At 43.9% G+C, this 23,755-nt stretch overlaps 1 protein-coding gene across 2 annotated transcripts in view; it reads left to right on the top strand.

The window, feature by feature from the left end:
* Positions 1–23,755, top strand: part of FRMD4A (FERM domain containing 4A) — a 614,411-nt gene that overhangs the window by 238,825 nt on the left and 351,831 nt on the right. The gene's annotated exons all lie outside the window — the stretch shown is intronic.

A 23,755-nucleotide genomic window follows, 5' to 3' on the forward strand; every position in this document is an offset into this window, starting at 1 on the left:
GAAATAACGTTTCTTCCCCTTCTTGCCTCCCCTCTTCCCAGTATGGTAAAATAATTACACGAGCAAGATTTCATGAGGACATAAAGTACTTACTGGAGAGGAGAAAACATTTTTGAGAGTTGTAGACCATTTATTGTTTGCTTGCAAATGCGAGCGTGATTTAAATAAGCCACATCTAGTCCCTGCTGATGACCTTGCAGAACCTTTTCTTGGCAGTGTTATAGTAGCTAGAAGTCGGCTCTGGTCACTGTAGCTTTTCTGCCTTTTATTAAGGGCATCTTTCTCTGACTATCTTCTATGGAATATGCAGACTGTCACCTAATTCTGGAGACTCTCCTCTACCTGTCTGCAGGATTTGTTATAGTATAACCTTCTACAGGATCCAGAGTAAGCCAGCTAAGTCCCTAGAAGTCAAGACCTGCAAGCTTTTCTCTTACACAGCCTTCCATTCCCTGTCCCAGGTGGTTACCCAGAGCCTACCGGTGTTTCCTCCATAAAACCCCCTCCTGCCTGCCCTGGGTGGGTCTCCTCCGCTCGCCCCGATGTGGTCCCTCCAAACCAGCTGTGTGTAACTGCATGTAAGCGGATGGACTCATTCTCGGGTGCTTCCCCAGAATCTGTAGGGACTGAATACATTTCTAAGGGGAAGGAACTGGTTTTATAACCAAACATGTATGCAGATCAATCCAACCCCTTGCTGGCTGAGCATTTCCTCTCCTGTGTGTTCATTAGGCATGGACTCAGAAAGCATTACTTTCCAGGGGCAGTGTATCGGGACACAGAAATGCTGTCTCTCCACACAGCACTTTATAGCTCTCGCAATGGCTGTGATGTCTTCTCAGCTATTGGTTTTGGTTGCCTTTGCTTTTTCTCATCTGTTTATATCTAACATTCCAGCCATGAGACAGCTGATGATTTGTTTTGTTGAAGACCCAGGTCTTACACATTTGCACTGCCTGGATCTGATCCTCGGTTCCTGGACACATGGAAGATTGGAGCACAGAAACTAGGTCAAAGGCAGTTGGCACACCCTTGAGACACATGCCCTCCCTACCCCCTTTCACTGCTCCCTGTTTTGCTCTTTCCACTGAGGCCCTGTTCTGTAACCTGTACCCTCATGATTCACCTTGACCGCATTCTGCTAATCACCTAAGTATGATGATGCCATGGTACTAACTACCCAAAATGTAAAAGGGACTTTTTCATGACCCAACTTGTACAGGGCAACTTTCAGTCTTCTAGAATCTGAGTTTTCCGGGACTGCAACTTGCCCAGTTGGGTGGTTCTAACAGCATCATGAAGCACCCAAGAAGATGGCTTACTCCTTTCCCTGAACTTCCCCTTGCTCCACCTCCTCCTCCAATGGCCCTTGGGCAAGACAAGACACCACCAACCGCATTCGCCTTCATGCAAGATCTTTCCCATCATGGATACCAGCCATGGAATATCTGACCTCAGGCCCCAATTATATATTGACTTGGAGAGAATACTCAAGGTCCTTTGTGTTTAGTTTGAGTCACACAACCTCAAAACCAACCATGCAAAGATGGTGGGCAAGTCAAGTGAATCGCCCGGGAACTTGAAGAATGTTACATTTCTTGCAAAGAACCCAATGGGTTTAGTTTCTTCGTTCTTAGAACACCTCCTTTTATACCAAGATGCTTTCAGACTTTATCCCATCAATCTTCTGACAGCCCTTCCCTCAGTTCCAGTAGGCATATCACCCCCATTCCCAGTCTATTAAATGAAATGTAAGAAGTATACCAATCAGCAAGATCCCCAAGCAAGGCAAATAAATAGAAGGTACTGCCTAGTACCAACATCTGAGCCAAGAAATGGGGGCACCCTTGAGTGGCCTGGGCAGCTGGTGTGGGTGCAGATAACAGAGTGTCCTCAAAGAGCAGGCATCGTCCTTGTTTCTTTTCTCTTTTTCTAATACTATGCTATTTTTCTTTAGTCGTTTTTCCCTTCGGCGCTTTCTCTCTTTCCCTTCACATAAATTATAAACATATGTATATATTTTCCTAGTAATCTGTATCCCTAGCTATACTTTCCCAAGACTTGCACTGAAGAAACAACTCTCATAAGTGGGAGGTGCAGGGTTGGGGAAGGGTGGAAAAGCTATTTTCCAGAAGCATGTTTTATTACTTTCATGACTCAAATATCTCCATCTCACCTCATTTTCCTTTAAGGGTAAATATGTAACAAACTGAGACACACTGATACGGGGTCTCAGTGAGGAATGAGTACAGACAAAAAGCTTATTAGCGTAGTTTCCTCTCTTCTAAAAAAAATAAAATAAAATAAAATCCTCCCCTTTCCCAAAATAACTGATAAGTGATCCTTTGTGATGATGGCTGTGGGGTTGCTTCTCGTGCTGTCAAACGCCTACTTCTTGCCGAAAATTAGAGCTTCACAGATCTGGGACAGCAAATGTGGATGATTGCAGGATGGGGTAACAGTACTGAGGCTCAGAGTATACTCAGCTTTAGAAAGCCAGAGGTGACTTCAACTCACAGAATTTAAATCTTAAAAATATTTGAGAGTTTTCATTTTCCAAAGAATGCTTACAACTTAGAAGAGTTAGGGTTATGTGAATTCTACACGATGCCAAAAATTACATAGCCACAGTTATTATATTTGGCTCGTTCTTCCTAGTGCCTCCCTCACTGGGCACTCTGTGGACATTATCCTGTACGTCTGACTTCCCAAGGCCCAGTATCTCCTTAACCCAAATTGCCTTGCCTCTTCTTATCTACTTGACCATCATACTCTTGTTGTTCAGCTGATCTCAACTAGATATCCCAAAGAAATTAGTCTTATTAAACATTCATTGTAGAGAATGAATGGTCAGTTGACTCAGAACTTCCCAAGAGAATTTTTATTTTGTGGAGGAAGTTGTTGGCATAAGCCAGTGTCTGATGGGTAGAATTTCAGGTGTAAACATCCGCTTTTATTTAGAAGTTATTAGATGTTGGTCACAGTCTTTTGTGCTTTGTGGCAAAGCCACAAAACTAAGAGAAGCAGCCTTGCTTGGGAGAAGAGTTCTTCCCGGCACCCTTTTTCCCCCCTCTTCTCTCACCCCAGCCACCAGCTCCCAGTGGACCCATCCAGTGTCCACCCCATTGTCCATCAGCTCCTGGTACTCTCCCTGGACCTGGTACCCCAGTGTCCCCATCTCTCGGTGCTCTCACCCAGTCTTACCCTCCTTCACTCAGTGCTTGAAGAAGTGCTAATCTCCCCACACATGTGTTTGGTCATCTTCTCCGCCCCATTACCACCCATATCCTAAGGCACCCAGGGCACCCAAGTTCCAGTCATCTTACCTCCTAACAACAGAGTTTAGGGGCAGTAATAACTTGGGTGTTACATTTTGTTTCCTCTGATAATAGAAAACTACTGGATCATTTACAAAGAAAATTTTTCCATTGAAATATGTTTCATGTAATTTGTCCTAAACCAAGGTTTTCTTCTGTGTTTTGGTAACATGGGCATGATGTATGAAGGGTGAACTTAACTTTCAGCTAAAAAAGCAGGATTTACACAGTGGCCAGTGTTAATATGAACTTTGTTTAAAGGTCATCTGCATTAAATAGACTTCCTCCCCAGCCAACTCAGATGTCAGCTTGATGTAATTTTGGTCTCTTAGAGAGTTGGTTTCCTTTCTGAATGTGGCATGGAGTACACATGTTTCAGGGGGCACTAAATCAGCCCTGGATTTATATTTGCCCTTGACTGGCTTCTGAGAACCTGAGGTCTAAATGTTCTCACCTGTGGAATGGCCACAGGGAGCAGCAGAAAGGCACATCAAGAAACTGAGGAAGACACAAATGTCCAGGGATCCTTTCCTTAGAAAGGAGTATTTGCTCTGGTATATCGGTGACCTTAGCCTATGCCTTTTTTTCTAGAGAATAATTACTAAAGATTCGCTGGTATGGATCTTGTCTTGCAACTCTTCAGTTGCCTTTGATTAGATGCATCACTCTTGGTCTGGAATCCTGGCGCTTCCTTTTAAGAAGTGGAGGAAACTTCCTTGGGCAGCACATCTAACTCATTGATCTTAAAGCGTACCCTGCTCCCTAATCCTGCAGATTCAGTATCAGTACGAGCTGCCCGTGTTTGCAGAAACCATACCTGCATTTGTTCATTGTGGCATCCTCAGTGCCTCGCAGTGTCTAGTACACAGCAGGCATTCAATAGACAGTTGTTGAATAAGTGAATGAACCCAGATCCAGCACTACAACAGGGATAGCAGTTCAAAGGCACTTCAGAGCCCTAGGAGGCTTCCTCCTTCGGAAGCCTCACGTGAATAGCACTCTGTTACCAGGTCCATTCTTGCTTATACTGAAGACCGGATCTTCATTTCTCTGCCTCTCTTCAAGACGTTCCCTCTTTGACCACATGTTGTACTTCCATCCCATTCTTCTCCAATGAGCCGCTCTTCTATAATGCTAACAATATGTTGGTAGAAGATAGAGACTGGAGGTGGGGGGGGGGCAGGGAACAAATAAAATGAGAGATTAAGAATGAGGAATGTAGTTTATAGCTGTCACTTTCAAGTCTCACTTCTTTGAACTGGAACTTCTGTTGCAAGATGGATTTTGTCTTCCAAAATTCCAGAAAGGTTGCTTGGGGGAGGAGGTGATGGAAAGGAGGTGGATGCTGGCTCACCCATCCTGGGGGTCTGGCCAAGGTGGAGGGTCCCCAGGGAGAAGCAAGGCGTGGGACGCGTCCCCATGCTCAGAAGCAGGTGGGGAATGCCGAGGGGAGTTCCTAGAGCTGAGGGAAAGAAACTGAGCAGTTCAGCTTGACATGAGAAGTGAGGGGAAGAAAAGTCCAGGTGAACTGTGTTGTGCGTGAGAGTCACCCTTCAATAACACCTAAGATGAAGACCTGTTTGTCCCGCAAGGCTGATGACTGTCAATTGGTATTGAACAGTCTTGCCCTAGAGGCAGTCCAGTGATACTTGATTAAGATTATTCTCAAAGGAGCCAAAGATAGACAGCAAAAGTTAGAAGGGAAAACAAAGGGCCAGGACAATCCTCTCTAAAATCTGTAATTCCTAAATATTCGGTTTCACGGGCCATGAAAATATTAAAAAGTTTTTTGAAGCTAACTTAAATTTTTCCAAGGGAAGTCACTGGCGCACAGGTGGCAGTGGGGGCGGGGTGGGGGTTACCCTACATTAACATGACCATAACCATAGTGTTAAACACCAACAAATTAGAAAATACATGCCTTTAAGATGAAAGGCAATTTTTAACATCGAATACATTTTTAGCTATGTGGAAACTCCCTTACACCTGTTCTTATTTTTCACATTTCATCACGGGCCAATGAAAATTCTTCATGGCTCCCAAGACCAGTGTTTTTGAACAGCTGCCCCAAGGTTCCAAGGCATACAGGCTCTCCTGAACCCTGAGGAAATTTAAGAACTCTCTCCCAAGAAAACACATATATGCACACGAGCTTTTGCAGAGAACTTCAGGGAGTCGTCTCTAAACTAAGCACTTGTGTCCCAGAGAACCCATTACACTAAGAGAGATCAGTCATTTGAATTTCACGTACCACGGCCAATGGTTTTTGCAATCTTATCTTAATTTCATAGCAGCACATACCAAGGCATGGCAGTTCAATAACTTACAGTCTCTTACCGTGTGAATTAGTAGCAGACCAAGGAATAAAACTCACATGACCTCAGTTCAACATTGACTTAGCCAAACTACCTAACACTCTGAGAATACAAGAGAGTGAGCAAATGACATTTCCCCAACAGTACTGAAAAGCAAATCAGCAAATCTACTTCCCTACTACCCTGGAGGCAGGAATAGGGAGTGGGAGTAGAGGTTGGGGGGGAAGAAGGTAATTGGAAACAGCGACAATAGAGAGAACAAAAGCCTAGCGCATTGACATGAGAGACTAATATACCCACAAATCATTCCGGATAATTTTAAGAGGGAGAACAGAGTAAATAAGACAGCTTCCTTCGTCTCGCTTAGCCTGGGAGGGAGGGCAGAATCCAGGAAATAATTTCAATTAGCCCTAATAAAATTAGCATTCTAATATGTAAAAATCCTGAGTTCAGCTGCTACCCAGCAGGCTATGATAATGTGTGCGTGAGAATTTTGAACTCACACATATGGAAGTGATATCAAATGTAAGGTATTTTTGTTTCTGTACCATGTAATTCTTTTCAATTTTCAATGGTAAAGAAAGGACAAGCCCCCTCCCACCCTCCGTAACCATTTTTAGATCCCAAGATTAAGAACTCCAAGTACAGCTACTTAGCACAGCTCAAAGTCAGCTCTCAATATATACATAATGAATAAGATACAGTAATACAGAAATGTACTAGATTATATATAAATGTATGGATATGTAAAACTATAAACGTATTCGAATTAATCAAATTTTTGTCGAACTACATTTCTGTATCACACTTGAATGATAAAGTCACAGGAAAACAAATAAGTATTGGAGATCTGATATGTATTATTTGTTCTTGATCATAACCGGTTCGCTCTCTCAAACATTTTGCTCAGATAGTTGGCCTACAATCAACCGGGAAAAACCATCAGGGAAATGACACGCGGTTCCTTCCACTGACACCAGCAGAAACCTCACTCCTCCCTGGGGCCCGAACGTGGAAAAAGTACACTTTATAATACCTGAAACTCCTGCTGGGGTGTTCAGGACTACATTCAGTACCTCCTCTCTGAAAGACGACCCTAGAAAGCACATTGCTTAATGTATTAGAGTGAGTTTCTAATGGTAGAATTTCAGATGACATGACACCTGGTCGGGGCATATTTGTAGTGGAAGGAAACTGTCCCAGTACAAGTTAAATCTTGCTTTGTTAGTTATGAGTTTTGATACCTAGAATTGGCCCCAGCCCCGCTACCACTATGACTAGTAGTGAGTTGACTCTGTGTCTATACACGTGGGCGTGTGTTCATGCCGATGTTACTAATAAGGCAGCGGGCCAGGGAGCTGATACATTTGTGTTACTTCCTATTTCTGCTTTCGTAAACAGGCTGATTTTCCCATGGCTAGCTTTTGTTCTTTCTGTCTTGTTTTATAGAGTTTTAGTTTCTCTTTTTCTACCCTCTCCTGGTGATTATTGTTTAAAAATGTACGAACTTCCATGAGAGATGCACTGAGATTTTCTATGTGATTTACTATATCACACGTTTTTGTATGGGCTCCTGAAAAGAATTAATCCCCTGGTTGATTAATTAATTAGTTAATTCCCAGGTTAATTCCCTGAAGGATAGGAGGTTAGATGTACATCTGTTTGTACCGCTCTATGATCGTCAACATCCTGCCATGGTATTATGTGGTTTTGCCTATTTGATCATAGGCTGAAAGATGTGCATTTAAGTGTCTTATAACAACAACAATCCTGTTTCTCCCAATTTCTCTTCGTATTTTCAATGGTTTTTGCTTTATGTATTTTTATGCTGGGTTATTTACTACATAAACTTTCTTCACACTAGTTGTCATTGTGGATTCTGTGTCATTCGCCAATATACTTTGTTCTTCTTAGTCTTTTGTGAGCTGTTTTGCCATGACTTCAGCGTGCAGCACACAGACACCGGCTGTACCTCTGAATCCCTCAGATGGTGGTTGCTCCCTATTGTACTTCTGTGCGCTTTTCGTATCGTTCTTTCTACACTTCTGACACACATACGTGTAATTTTTATCCTCTTTACTCATCCTCTATCTCCAGATCCAGAGCCTTCTCCTGTTTCTTTACCAGATACCAAGTGCCTACCTGAGCTACAGTCAGCCAGTTTCCTGATCTTAAGGCGCTCAGGAAATAGACACGCACTTACCCATACCCTGAGCACACAGGTGGGTTCCCCAGTTGCCTTCAGCGGAGGAGGTATGTGGCTTTGGCTCAACTGTCCTTGCAGGGAGGCCAGTCCCCCATTCTGATCTCCAATAAGAGCAGCAGTTTGAGGTGCAAGAAATCCCACCCAATTCCTAATGGAGCTCTCCTGTACCAAGTTGGGTCTCCTCCTCAGTTGCCCGGGTCTCTGCAACTCTGAATCGGTACGGTATTTCTGAACATTCTCTTCTTATGTATGTCTACCAGTCTCCACCCATCATGCTTCGTGTCCAAAGGCGACACCTCCCAGAAGGCACTGAACCGTCACCAGTCTCTGTCCCTGTCCCAACCTCCCTCAACACGTACACACGTGTCCCACATTCCTTCCACTTCACATTTCTGCCTTTGTTATTTCCTAGAAGTCCTAGGGTGCTTATGCCAGTATAATTATGTTAGGGACAATTAAGGGCTAGGACTCTGGTCACCTTTAAATTATTCCATGTAGAAGAGTCCATGTACTCTAGTCCTTTTCATGCTCTATCCAGGCCCTGAGTCTGAGCCAGGCGGACATACAAATAAGGAGGAATGATGTGTTCCTATCTTTTTTTCATGGGGGAAGGGCCTCTTCGTTTCATAAAAGTAAGCGTGGCTAGGCTACTGTTTAGTTTTTCTTAATTCCAACAGCCTTTCTGATAGTGGAAATTTCTTCCAGATTCTGTTTCTTCACGTTTCTGCTTGGGGTACTTGAGGGAGTTCTTATTTTCTGCGACTTACATATTTCAGTGGGAAATGGAGATAGAGGCTGCACAGAGGTCTCCACTCAGACAGTACTTCAAATGTGAACTAGAAAAATGAAGTTCAACTGAATGAGGCAAGGCCACTATTCTCCATGTGCCTCCTTCTGTTATTGGTAGAACATCAATAAAAAAATAAACAATGAATCAGTGATGCATGTGAACAAGGACCCTATGAGCTAAAATCATGGGTCTGGGGCTGAGCACACTCTCTCTACCACTGAAATTAGGCAGTGCTATGAAAATGCTTAGAAATGGTGTGGCTAAGCATCTGACTCTTGGTTTCGGCTCATGATCTCACGGTTTGGTGGGTTCGAGTCCCGCCGAGGGATTCTCTCTCTTTCTTTCTCCCTCTCTCTACACCCCTCCCCCACATGCATTGTCTTTGTCTCTCTCAAAATAAATAAACAAACCTAAAAAAAAAACAAAACGGTATGGTATCAGGCAAATGTTGGTGGCTTCATTACCATATGTTATTATCAACACAGTTTTGCCATCTAAAATTGCCTCAGCCGCTCTGTCCATGAATGATCCATTTCTTTGGTGTTCAAAAAAAAAAAAAAAAAAAAAGCGTAATATCCTGATCCCTGAAGTTCATCAGAGCACCACAGTGACGGGCACCAGGAAAGTGCCTTTAAAAGTTCATGCAGAAGCAATCATAGTTTCCCGAGAAGAAGCATTTATTGTTTTCCAAAGGCTAAAAGCAAAGCCTTCCCCTCCGGTGGCCATGGCAATGTCGGGTGCAGGAATTAGGCACTCAGAAGGCAGCCTTCACAGGACGCTGTTTTATAATAAGGATTTCTGGGAAGGCTGGAAGTGGCCGACACGGCATGTAATTTACAAGCACTATGAAAGGGAAAGTGGAACTGTGAACACTTGCATTCTTTCCTGGAGGCTGTAGTGAGGGAAAACACCAATATAAAAATAAGCTATTTTTAGGGCCTCAATATCTCAGCTCTGTGAATGCTTCTGAGTCATATTTTATGAGGAAGACACACTCAGTACTGTTGGGCCACCGCTCCCATCCAGCTGGAGGGATTAAGTGGCATTCCATTGTTGAACACTTCCCAGCAAAATTGCCAGTGAGCCTCTGATTGCAAAATCTTTACCCCTCGTATTGACTTAAGCAGCGGAAAGAACATGACTTGATTTTTCAAATCCCTGGTTGATACACTGCTGATCTTAAGCTTTCGAATCAGTCGTTTCCCCCCAAAGTCCTGTGGAAGCTGTACAATTTCTATTTCTGATTCTTAATGATTCTTAATTGTTTTAGTGAGCTAAAAACCTGTGGGGCAATTTTTCAATGACACATATATAGCAAGTAGACTTACTTCTCGTGTTTTGACTATAGTGTCTTTTGTACTGAGACAGATAGGAAATTCTAAGTCGTTTGGAATGCACCGGCAGGAGAATGCATCCCAGCTGGGAGTCAGCTCAATTCACACACAAGATTGTGTGGTTTAAAGCGGCGATCCCCTGTTTACCCTAGTTCGATTGGATAATGGCCAGGTAATTATTAAGACATAACTACCTGCTCAGCATTTGGTTGAAGGCTGGTAAGTTTCAAAAGAACAGTTAAGGAGTTTACTGCTAAATTAAGGATATGCAATTAAAGCATATAACATAAGCCTTTTTTTTTTTTAGAGAAAAAGGAGCCTAGCGGAAAGAATTTTGGCTTTTGTTATCTTTAATTTTGGATATGTTACTAGAACTTTCTGAGCCTCAGTTGCCATATCTATAAAATCTCCCAAGATAATGTAATCAACCTAACAGTGTCGTTGAAAGAATAACTTTATAAATAACATAGTGAATCTCTGACTCAGTTTGATGAGGCAAATCAGGACTAAAGCCAGAAGAAGCATCTGGATCTTGCCTCTGCTTTGAAGAGTCAGAGATTGACTTTTGTCAATTCCCAGAGTAAATGAGGCTGGAGACATAAGCACACGATAATCACAGCACCCAGGAGACTGAGGTGGGCACCAAGGTGCTGTTAATTTTAATGCATTTTTATAATTTTATTTATTTTTATTTTTTTAACATTCATTTTTGAGAGAGAGACAGACAGAGCATGAGTGGGGGGAGGGGCAGAGAGAGGGAGACACAGAATCCGAAACAGGCTCCAGGCTCTGAGCTGCCAGCCCAGTGCCTGTTGCCGGGCTCAAACTCATGAACTGCAAGCTCATGACCTGAGCCGAGGTCAGATGCTTAACCGACTGAGCCACCCAGACACCCCTGCATTTTTATAATTTTAGATTGATTACTTGGAATGGAAAAATAAGTTCAAAAACAAGTACATCTGCCAAATAAGTACACTGTCTCCTTCGTATGTGTGAAGCTCTTAAAATCGTGTCTGGGATATGGTAAGTGCTTCGTTAAATAATAACTAAGACGTAAGTTATCAAAAGAAGTTATATGTAATTAATTAAAGTTATCATAAGAAGCACTTTATAATTAAAGTTATCGTAAGAAGCACTTTCCAAGAAACAGGAAACATACGATGCCTGAAAGATCAGCACATTATGCCCCTGTAGACAAAACCACTGGGGATTAAAACAAGGAAGCTGGAGTAAGAAACTAAGGACCACGGCAGTGAGTTAGTAGACACTGTAGAGTGCCCACCCATAACCCAAATACCTGCCCTACATTTTTCTTAACATTCTGTTCAGGTACCTGCCACCCAGGAAAAGCCAAACCAGCCTCAGTTCTGATGGAAGGTGTAGTTGGGCTAGAGCAACATTACCCTTATCGTAAGCAGCTTAGTCCCAGTGCAGCAGAGGGAATGTGGCTAATGGGATAAGAGGGAACTCTACTGGGATGCTGGAGGAGGACTTGCCTCCCTTCTTCCTCTGGATGGTGTCTTTCTTGCCTCCACGCTGAGCAGGAAGCCCGCACTGCGGACAGCAGAGAAGAAAGATGAAGAACGCTGGGTCTCTGATGAGTCAGTCACACCGCAAGTCCACTCTGATGCAGGACTTGAGTTAGGCGAGATAATCATTTCCTCACTACTTAGAGATGAGGATTCTGTAACTTGCGGCTGAAGGCACCCGAACAGAAACAGAGGCCACCTGCTTTGATGGACGCACCATCTCACAAGAGGAAGCCTTGCCAGTGAGACCAGAAATATTTGAAGTTCCTTGGCCACAATTACAATGCCTTATTCTTATCCCCCGCCCCCCGCCACGCCCCCCGTCTTAGGGACAGCCTTGCCATTGGTAAAAAATACTTGAAGTCCAATGGCTGACACTCACTTTCCCAGCAGCATTGGTCTATCAGACTCTGCCTGTGTTTGCTCTGGGAGAGTCATTTTCTATGCCTCTATGGCTTAACAACCCTACCCTCACCCTCAGTTTGGTGAATATCCTTCTACACATCTCCTTAATCAGACACACATTACCTTAAATAAATGATATCTTCCCTATATATGCTCTTTTGTAACCTGATTTTCCCCCTGAATAATATGTCTCGAATAACATTTTTTGTATGTAAATATAGATCCGCATCATCTCTTTTTGGCTGTGTAAAAGTGAGCTATTTAATTGTGTATTTAACTAGTTTCTCTTTGAAGGGCATTTAAGTGGTTTCTGAGTTTCTCATTGCTTATAGAATGTTGTATGTACATCTCTTTGTACTTGTCTAGTGATGCTTTGGGATGAAGATCTAGAAATTACAGTTTGGGTTCAAAGCATATAGACAGGATTCATTTTATCAGGATTCTTTCAGTTACAAAATGTAGGAGAGCCAATTAAAGAAGTAAAAACATAAGGAACTGAGTAAGTTACCTGACACCAAGTTTGGCAGTTGGGACATTCTAGGGGTAAGAGAATAACTCGGCAATGTCACCACAATACAAATTTTTCTGTCTCGTTCATCTGGTACCTTCAATGTATTGGCCCAGTTCTCAAGCTTATCCCTCATGGTTACAAAATGGCATCAGAGTTCCAGGCATCACACGACAATACCGGTACGAAAAAGCGGGGTATTTCCTCCCGTACATCCCTTTTTATCACAAGGACACTGTTTCCCAGCAGCTCCGAGCAAATCCCCTCTTGTATCCCATAGCCAGAATTGGCTGGACACCTAATGTGTTAGCTAAGAAAAGTCTAGGGATAAGGAGGATACTGACAACATAGTCTCTGGAAAGATTGTATCCACTATATTGTCACCAACAGTGCCTGTTTTCCACCTTTTGTCAATCTGATAATACATAAAAAAAAGATACTTTGTTTTTATATTAACTTATCTGCTTATTGAACATCTCCTCATATATTTACTGGCTGTTTTGGGCTCTTTTATGAAACTGCCTGATTATATCCTCTGCCTTTTGTTCAGATGTTTTTTCCTATTGGTTTGTAGTGCTCTGGGTACATTAGGAAAAGTAAGTCCTGTGCATTAGAATCTTCGATGCCTGCTAATTGTTCTACTAATTGGCTATCTGCCTATTAACATTATTTCCAGTGAATTTTGCCATACAGAATTTTTAATTTTTACATAGTCAAATTTATCAAGTTTTCCTTTATGGTTTCTGGCTTTGTTATTAAGCTTGGAAGTCCATGCCAACTCAAAGATCAAAACACATTCACCTGTGTTTTCTTTTACTATTTCTTCTTTTAAGTGGCTAGCCATCTGTCCCAGCAAACATTGAGTAAGTAATTCATCTTCTCCCGCTAACTGGAGAATGCCATCTTTATAACATGCTAATTCCCACACGAAAACTATTTGTGTACACCAGTATTTAAAATGAAGCATTCGGGGACGCCTGGGTGGCTCAGTCCCTTCGGCTCAGCTCATGATCTCATGGTTCATGAGTTCGAGCCCCGCGTCATACTGTGCTCACAGCTCAGAGCCAGGAGCCTGCTTCCGATTCTGTGTCGCCCTCTCTCTCTGTTCCTACCCCGCTCGCACTCTGTCTCTCGCTCTCAAAAATAAAGATTAAAAAAAAATTTTTAATGAAGCATTCAACCAACATTTACTGGTTTTTTTTTTTTCACAACCAGTAAAAGCACCTTGCTTGTGGTTGAAAGTAGAAACAGAGATGAATTAGACCCAGTGTTTGTCTATAATCATGCACATGCCTATTACTGAAAAGTACAGGTACTAGACCAAGAGTGATTGGTTGGATTCCCAAGTTGTCCACTTATAAAAAGCTGTGACCTCATAGGACCTTGAGCACAAGACTTGGGTAAGCCGCATTGCCTCAGTTTTCTCTTGTGCAAAATAGGATAATAATAATAGTACCTATTCTCATAGAATTGATATCATAGTTGAGTGAATTCATGTAAAATGCTCGGAGTCTGGCACAGAGGGAGGGCATAATAATGCTTAAACTTGGAGGGAGGGTATCATAGGGTTAAAGGTATAGACTTTGGAACCACACTGCATAGGTTGGAATCCTTCTCCCAACACTTACCAATTGGGTAAACTTGGGCTACTAACTTAACCTGGCCTTGCCTAGAGTTGCTGTAACTATTAAACAGATTGATACATATAAAGTCTTTAGGGTGGTGCCTGACTCGTAGTAAGTGCAAAGTACGTTAAAGCTATTTTTAGTATCCATGGGATATCTTCACTGGATCTCAGACCGTTTCAGATCCTGACAATAGACTAAGGACGGAAAACAATTTTGGGGTGCTCGCGGGGACCTTCCATTCTTGACCCACCCAACTGAATAAAGAGAGGGAAAGCTTCCAAGAACTTCCGCCTCTAGCTTCTCCATTGTTGTTTTGGAGCAGTGCATTGGAACTCTAGACGAAACAATAGCCACATGGTTTCATCTACAAACATTAGACTCTGCAATGACTTTCAGAAAACATAATTATATTTCGACCAGGTTTGCTCTTTCTGTCCTGATATGATTTGAAATAAGCTCTTCGCTTTTTCATTGTTTTTTTAAACCATAATGATCGGAAAGTTGATATGCATTGCATTTTGGTTTTTGCTTCCTCCTCAATTATATCCAAATCCATCATTATTGCCTTGACTACAAGAAATATTTTTAGTTTGACCGGGGCATTTTTTCCACTGCTCCCACCCACCTTCTAAAGCAAGGGTAGGCATTATACATGATGATGGCAATCTCAAACTCCACATGTGGCCTCTGAGTGCTGCACGGTGCGTTTAGATCTGTGGCTTAGCTGGTGGGCGGGTATAAATGTGCGCCGCCAGGCCGGTCCCTGGAGACTCTGCATTTGCAGAGAGCTCTGTGGCATGTGGCTTCACCAAAAGGCTGCATGCTGTCCTTGAAGACCGTCATGCTGAGAGGTCTGCCGTTTTCCAGCCAGGCTGTACCCTTCTGGTCATGTGGGGCGTAGAGAAAGGACCAAGAGAATCTATGCGATGCTCACCTAGATTGGGTTCTCAGTCAACACTGGATGTCTATATTTATCCTTTTGAGGAAATGTAATCATTTTTTCCCTCCAGTTTCAACTATGCTATAGGAAATGGAAAGTCCTGGATATGAATAGCAACATAGAATGTCAAAAAAAAATTACTCTTCGCATGTTTTCTCACTCAGACTCTTCTTTTTCTGCCAATGTTTTATCGATCCAGTTCGACAATGGAACGTAAATGATAAATGGGGAAAAGATTCTTAAGATGAGAAATGAAGATTTCAAAGAGTGCATTTCAAACTGCATTCATCTATGTGCAATTTGTCCTTTAAAAAAGAGCAAAATGTATGTTAAGTTCACACTTCAGATTGACCCTAAGCCAGTGAATTCTATGTGATGGGTGAATTCAGTATGACCATAGCCAAATCTGTCTTTCTCATCCCTGGGGCTTGAGAAAAGAAGAAGAAGCAGCTAGCATTTGGGGACAGGGTGTGTTTGGAAAGAGGAACCTACCCTACCTCTCCCTTCAACCAAGCTCATTTGTCTTCTCTTCCATCCATCAATGGAACCAGAAAATACGCCCATTTACGCTGAGCTTAACTTAAGACCTAAACAAAGGTGAACGGATCGTTTCATTTGTAACTAGATAGTACTTCCGTGATCAAATACTCTTTTATTTCTGGGTGAGTTTATTTTTTTAATAAACTATCAAGCAAACCGACACAGTCAAGGGAACTTGACTTTAATTCTAAAAACTTTAATGCGTCAAATGAGAGCAAGAGTATAAATAAACACAGTGGGAAAGGGGTCCTTTGGTTTCAAACTTGCCTTGTTTCAGACAAGACCACATACCTTGTCTTTTGTCTTGTTAGATTCATGCCTCCCTTTCCTTGAAATTTCTCAAATTAAAGAAATCGTACCAAATAGCCCCAGAGCCTGACATTTATTATTTTCTCGTGCTTGTCAACATGACATAGTCTCATAAATCCAGCTTGAAGGTGGAGATGACATGTGAGGGAGATACTATGTTCAGATGATGCCGAGGAGGAAAAAAACAAAAGCAAAAACCAAACTCTCTTTCATTGCTTTCATTTAATTAAGAACTTCACTGTACTCCTTGGAATCTGAAAAGTAAAGCACCAGTATGTTTTCTGCTTATGATGCCTCATGTGAGAAGCAAATAACCTAAGAGTCTAGGGTCCGTATGGATAATAGTACATTGTGTAACTTCCACGGACTCCAAAGCAAAATGCATTAATTGCAAAGCGCTTTGAGGCCTCTTCCCCTAAGCCTGACTGAAGAAGATTCTTAGGTTTCTATTGTCTGCTGCTTCTCCAATATGGCAAGCCCAAAGAGAGGCAGAACGTGTCAGTCTACCTATGGCTTCCAGGTTTTGTGACGAAACGTCAACTGCCAGACCTGGCAGGGCTACGTAGAACCATAAAAAACTCACTTGCTACTGGGGGAAAGGTTGGGAACTGTTGACTCTTTTCCCAAATATCCCCTACACGACACCTTTTCTTTCTCTGTTGAGTGCATGAGGGGCAGAAAGCAAGGGCTCAGGAAGGCAAGAACACAAGTTCTTTTCTCTCCCTGGAGGAGACAAAGAAGCAGCAGCAAAGAGCTTAGCTTGCATGTGAAATGCATGAGTATTTGTGGCTGAATGGACGGGGCCGCAGATGGTGGGGAGGTCTCCCAGGGACTGTGGGTTTGGATAGGGTGTATGACGTGCGAGTAGCAGCTTAGAAAGCCGGTCCTGAATTAATGACGCCATGCACACGGCGGGGGGTGGGGGGGCTGGGGGGGGAGGTCTGGGGAATTGGTACTTGGGACAGAGACCGGTACTGCAGAAATTGGGATAAAATATTTTTGATTTTTATGTTTTCCATTTAAAAGAAACTAATGAGCTTGGCATGTAAAAGCTGAAAGGAACAAGTCTCTTCAGAATGAAAGCAGGCGTTATTTACAGTCTTTTTAATCCTTCAGTTGTTGTATCAGAAGCTTTGTGACAAAGCGAATCATCTGGGGATCATTGAGTGCCTGCTGTGTACACACAATTCAGGATTTTAGGTCTTGGGTGTGGGTGTGGGCGTGGCTGGAACAGCATAAGGATGGAGGAGATAGGAAAGTCAGGAGAAAGGGAAGACAGCCCTTTCTCTCTATTAGAGAATCTCTAAGATTCTTAGAAAATCTTATTGTCTAGATGGGAACACAGATCATGCAGACCTCAAGATAAACGTTGCATCTGCCAAGAACAGGGCCACTAATGCCTATTCATGATGCAACCTGATAACTTGAGTTTCTCGCATCTTCCTTGGAAGGAAACGGAGCACTGATGTATTAATTCATTTATTAGCAAAGTGAGCGTGGTTGACTTGCTGGGGACAGAGGATCAGATGGTACTTTTGTGGCCGGAGGTGAGTTTTTCTCCGGAGTCAATCAGTACCCTTGTTCCTTACCTTCCTGGGAAGAGGCAGAAATTGAAGACGCAGCCAAGTGGACTTTGAGATAACGGTTAGAGGGAAATACTCCCTCTCATGGGATCCAAGAAGGTTGTTTTTCCGGACAATGAAGGCTGGAGAGAACTGGGCAGCCTCCCTCACGCGTTGAAGACTATCCAGACACTGGGTGGGATGCTGGCTGTGTAGCCGACTCCAGGATGGGTCTACACTTGTAGAGCAATTTTAAGTCTTTCTTTGGGCTGTTGCTGAATCTTCAACAAGACCTTACAGGAGTTTAAGCTTTGTCTCAGTTGTGGTTTGGGAAATTAGGGCAAAGTGTGTCTCCATTCTTAGGACAGAGTTATACAGGCAAGAGAGAGCAGCATCCCCTGTCTCAAAGCTAGAATTAGGGTAGCAGTGGCTAGACCAGGAGAGACCATTTCTCCACGGCCACCAGGAACAGAGGAGACGGCAGGAGCATTGCAGTTGATAGAAGGGCCAAAGCCTAGGGACCAGAGCCGTTTGCCCCAGAGCGAACTGAAGACCTGTGCTTCAGGAAGTGCTCACAAACAGCAGCGGTCTTTTTGATGGAGGCAGGCTGATTGCATAATAATTTGGGTATCAAAAGCAAATGTAACCTTGCTTAGAATTCAAAGGTGCTGAATCCTAGGCTGTGGGGGTGGAAAACCAACAACTTAAAAGTAAGCACTCAAAGACTGAATGCTATGTCCCCCCGCCCCCCCCCCCCCCCCGAATTCATATGCTGAAACTCTACCCCCCAATATGATGGGATTAGGAGGTAGGGCCTTTGGGAGGGAACTGGGGCTAAATGAGGTTATGAGGGTATCTCCCTTATGAAGGGGATTGGTGCCCTCCTGAGTCACAAGAGCACTGGCTTCCCCGTCTTCTCTCTGCCATGCAAAGATCTAAGGAGAGGCTGCATCTGGATGAGAGCCCTCGCTGGAACTGTCATCCTGGCACCCTGATCTCAGACTTCCCTGCCTCCAGAGCTGTGCAATAATTTTCTCTTGTTTTAAGCCACCCAGTCTATTGTATTTGTGTTATAACAACCGAAAGAGACTAAGACTAAGACTGGAAGAGACTAAGACACTAAGACTAACTAGAAGAAAGGAGTTGCCTGTGTTGGATGAGGATAGTAAGCTGAGGATCATGGGAAAGGTACATTTGAAGTAGAATTTTAGGAACATAAGGGACATGGAAAAGAAGAGCATTCCAATTTCCAGCCAGGGGGAGATTTTCAGGGCTGAGCTCTGCTGGTAACAAAGCCATATGATTTACATGATTTCCAGGCTGTGCAAGGTGCTTCCTGCATAGTCTTGGCCCCAAGATCCTCACATTTCACAGGGTGTCACTCAGGCAGGTCCAGAATTACTCACAGTGATCTGGTCCTCCTTGAATACAGCTCCTCAGCCATACTCTGCTATCAGTGGCCATGGGTCTCTGTTTGCCACCGTGGAGAGAGATAGAGTTCCGTGACCTCCTTTCCTTCATAGCTGTTATTAGCCTGAGAGAGAAACCAAAAATCAAAGAATCCAAAAACAGTCTTCATGTGGTTCCTGCTCCACAGTCTCTGCAGGAATCCTTCAAAACGTTTCCCCCATGTACTTTGGGAGTGGCCAAGGGAGAGGTTTAAGTTGTGCGTATTAGTTTCCGAAAGCTGTCGTGACAAATCCCCACGGGGTGGGTGGCTTAAAACAGCAGAATTGTCTCTCTCATGGTTCTGAAGCCTGGAAGTCCAAACCCAAGGTGTCATCAGGGTTCTTTCCGGTGGCTCTGAGGGAGAGTCTGTCCCGTGCCTCCCTCCCTCCGAGCCCCTGATGGTGACCAGAAATGCTCGGTGCTCCTTGGTTTGTAGATCTCTCCAGTCTCAACCGCCATCATCACGTGGCCTGTTCCCCTCTGCGTGTCTGTCTCTGAGCCTTTCTTCTCTTCTTACAGGGACACCAGCCACGTTGGATTAAGGGCTCACCCTAGCGTGACCTCATCTTAACTAAATACATCTGTAACAACTCTATTTCCAAATAAGCTCTTATTCTGAAGTCCCAAGGACATGACTCGGGTGGGAGGCAGTAGTCAATGTGCAAGTGAAATGTTTCTCTCGGCAACTACCTGGCGACTCTTTCCTTCCTGACCTGCTCTGGGCCCTCTCCCTGGAGAAATTGGATTGCCAAGGCCGCCGAGGCTTCACCAAGCTGCCGCTGCCCTGTGCCAACCCACACCCCCCCGTGCATCCACTGAAAGTTTTGGTGCCACTCCCCTCCCACAGTGCCAAGCCCCGCTGTGAGAAAGCCTCTCTGGCTGATCCCCAGGCTGGTGTCAACCAAGGAAGTTTGAGGAAAACTGCCTTTTGAGTTCTGACTCCCTTTCATTCCCAGCTTCCCACTCTGGGACCCAAGCAGGAGTCTTTGGGATAGAGGCACCAGGGCAGGCTGAGCAGCAGACTTGCTATCCTCACACTTGGCCCACCCTCCCAATGCTAGACCTCAATCTTGTGTAGCACTTGACTCTCTCCTTCTCTAGAGCTGGTGGCAAGAGGTACCCACTCAGGGACACCGGGCAGGGCTACGCTGTGGATCCTCCCAAACGTGTTCAGATAGGGCTGAGTCCTCACAGGGACACACAAGACACAGTTGAGATAATACGGCCACCGAGTAGGCACATATGACCTCGTCATGGGACTGCAGAGATAAGGATGGGTGTGTGATGTTCAGCAAGGAGAATCCTTCCAGAGTGGGACAGATGAAGGTTCAGGTCAAAAAGAGAACAAGAGGGGCGCCTGGGTGGCTCAGTCGGTTGAGCATCCGACTTCGGCTCAGGCCACTATCTCGCAGTCTGTGAGTTCGAGCCCCGCGTCGGGCTCTGTGCTGACGGCTCAGAGTCTAGAGCCTGCTTCAGATGGATTCTGTGTCTCCTTCTCTCTCTACCTCTCTCCGGCTTGTGCTCTCTCTCTCTCTCAAAAATAAATAAACAGTAAAAATAAATAAATAAAAAGAGAGAAAGAGAGGACACCTGGACACAAGAGCTTTGAGTCAGACCAATACTTCTCAACTCTTGATTCTCAAACACCAGCTAGGTGTCCAAAAACTCAATTCAATTCTGCCATTAACTACCTGGAGTTAGTGTCAGATCCCACAAGTTAAAGTCCTCAGTCTCATAGACGGCCCTCACCTCAGGTACCAGTCACGGGCCCCACGCCTTCCATATTTCTGCCCAACTGGTTATAAACCAAGGGGTCATATGATGCCCTCCTCAAGTTCAATAATTTGCTACAACAACTCATAGAACTCAGAAAAACACTTTGCCATGTCTACTGGTTTACTACAAAGGATGTAACTCAAGAACAGCCAAATGGAAGAGGTGCATAGTGTAAGGCTTGGGAGAGAGAGAATACAGGTCGGTACCCACCCAGCACCTGGAGGTGTTGGCCAGCCCAGAAGCTCACTGAACCCCACTGTTGAACTGTTTAGCAAGGTTTCATTATGTAGCCATGATTGCAACTAAATCACTCGCCTTTGTGACTGAACTCAATCCTCAGCCCATCTCCCCTCCCCAGAGGTCAGGGGGCAGGGCTTAAAGTTCCATCCCTTCTAGTGGGGCTTGAACTTTCTGGAGATCAGCCCCTTCCTTTAGCTGTAGGGTCCTCAGACCCTCCTCCCCAGTGAATCATTTCGTCAGCATACAAAAGAGTACAAAGGTCGTAGAAGCTCTGTGTCAGGAAGCAAGGACTAAAACCAAATATTTATCTTTTTATTATACCACAATACTAATTTATATTTTCTTATGTCCCTGACGATACTTCGATCATTTCTGTTAGTGTGTCAAACGTCTGAGCCTTAGTTTCATCATCCATAAAAGAGTAGGATAGTACCCGCCTCACAGGGCTCTTGGAGGAATTAAATAAGTTAATTCATAACTTATGAATAAGTTAAGTGCTCAGGGCAGCAGCGCCTGGCACAAGGGCACATCAGTCCATGACAGCACTTTCTGCTGAATGTGCCTTTCATACATGTTCTGAGTGTTTTACGTGCATTAATTCATCTCATCTTCACCGCAACTCGGTGGGATGCATACCCTTAATTCCACTTTACGGGTGAGAAAACTGAGGCAGAGAGGAGTTGTAAAGTGGTGCCTGACACTAAGCAGTTTGTAAGTGGTGAAGACAAAGCCTATGCTCAAAACCAGGACTCTTTGGTGGCACCTGCATGGCTCAGTCGATTAAGCCTCAGACTTTGGCTCAGGTCATGATCTCAGGGCTCATGAGTTCAAGCCCCATGTCAGGCTCTGTGCTGACAGCTCAGAGCCTGGAGCCTGCTTCAGATTCTGTGTCTCCCTCTCTGTCTGCCCCTTCTCTGCTCATTCTCTCTCTCTCTCTGAAAAAATAAATAATAGACATTAAAAAAAATAAAACCAGGACTCTTTTGTCTCCATATAGTAGGTGCTCAGTAAACCCTTGTTGGCATGAGAGTCTGGGCTACACAGAGGTGTGCTGAGCATGTGGAAGGACAACTGTGAAACCATGGCCAATGCACAAGAGCAAAATACGTCCTTGTGTTTGACAAAATTATTGCACCACGAGGCCCAACTTAATTTATTTTTTTTAAGTTTCTTTTATTTTTTTGAGAGAGAGAGAGAGTGCATGTGTGCACACATGCAGATTGGGGAGGAGCAGAGAGAGAGAGAGAGAGAGAGAGAGAGAATCACAAGCAGGCTCCATGCTATCAGCACCCAGCTGGTTGCAGGACTCTAGTCCATGAACCGTGAGACCATGACCTGAGCCAAAACCAAGAGTTGGATGCCTAGCCGACAGAGCCATCCAGATGCTCCAACAAGGCCCAACTTAAAAAAAAAAAAAAAAAGGAAAAAGATAAATCCAACAACCTCGAAGGAAACCTGAGAGGAAAAAAGATTTAGACCACTACGAATTATGAGGAGTGGAAGGAAATAGTTTGACCTCTTTCATAATGCTCCAACAACTGCACTGGGGGATCTAGTTGTAAAAGGCCAGAGTCCACCTTTGATTCTTAAAGTTCTAGAATGCTTGCCAGCACGTTTCTTCCACTTCCTGTTCTCAACTTATTTTGAAGACTCTGTCCCGTGTGAAACTACACACTTCACCATAAACGGCTTACTTATAAGGACAGTTATCTCCTCACCTCAAACTCTCCAGTGCACATCTGTGATTCTAAACAGCTTAACTGCTCCATTTACTATCTTTGAACTTCTGTACTTGAAAGAAGTATGAGAAAGGTCTCAGGTACAAATTAAACCAGCACATCAGTCCATCAGGAATGCAGCCCTGGGCAAGACAAACACTTCTTTCTCAGAGAGACCAGCTTCTTTTCACAGGATTCTGTGAGCCCCAGGTCGTTCCCCCCATGTAAACCCTAGGAGCCATGGTCGTCTGCCTTTTGAAGCAGAAGGGGGGTTTCCACATTCTTGGAGGAAAGGATTTTGTTGTTCAGGTCAGCTCCTGTCACCTGTCTGAGAGTAGTTGAAAAAGTGGAGGTACACTGAATGGAAATATGCAGGTGTAACCGAACTAATGTGAGTTTGCTCCTTTAGTGAGTCAAAGATAGAAACTCTACGAGGTGAGTTGTGACCCAAAGGAAGCTTTATTTGCAGCAAATATGGAAATCACGGGGAATAACTTCCAAAGCTGTGACTCCTTGAGCAAGGGTGAATGGAGTCCTTCTCTTCAGAGTCAGGAGGACTATTCAAATAGGGAAGATTTGCATCGTATGTACAGGCGGGTCTAAGATCATGCATGTGCCTTATGGAAACATGCCTAGACATACATTGTATGTTATGTAAATGAGGTTTGTGCTCTTCCTTGGGTGGAGATTTTAGTGTCTAATGAGGTAAAGGTAATTGTCAGTCATTCCAGAGGTCACCCCATGGTCCATCATGCAGGTGTGAGTCAGGGGGTTAGCTCAAGCTGGTCTGGGGTGGTCTGGGCCATGAGAGTTGGGCAGTTTTTATTGCTCGAGGGGTAGTTTCAATTTCCATCATGGGATATTATACCCATAGGGTCCTTTGCCTGAGTTAGGAGACAAGCTGGAAAAGAGAGCTTAAGGGAGATTGTGGGACAAAGGTTGGTGGGTCCAAGCAGGTGAGCAGTAAAACTCAGGTCTTGGGGTCTAGCTGGTGACACAGCGCCAGAAGGAGAGAAATATTTTTGTCTTCATAACAACCAGAGAGTCCCATTCTGTTAACAAAAATTACTCTTGTTTTTATCACTGTAAAACTCTGCCATAATGTAATAAGTGGGGAGTTCCCCAAAAAGCCAGTCATGCAAAATGAGAGGATTGTGCTATTAAGAGGCAAACGCCAGGAATAAGGCGG

The sequence above is a fragment of the Neofelis nebulosa genome, chromosome 8 (assembly GCF_028018385.1).
Source record: "Neofelis nebulosa isolate mNeoNeb1 chromosome 8, mNeoNeb1.pri, whole genome shotgun sequence".
NCBI lineage: Eukaryota > Metazoa > Chordata > Mammalia > Carnivora > Felidae > Neofelis > Neofelis nebulosa.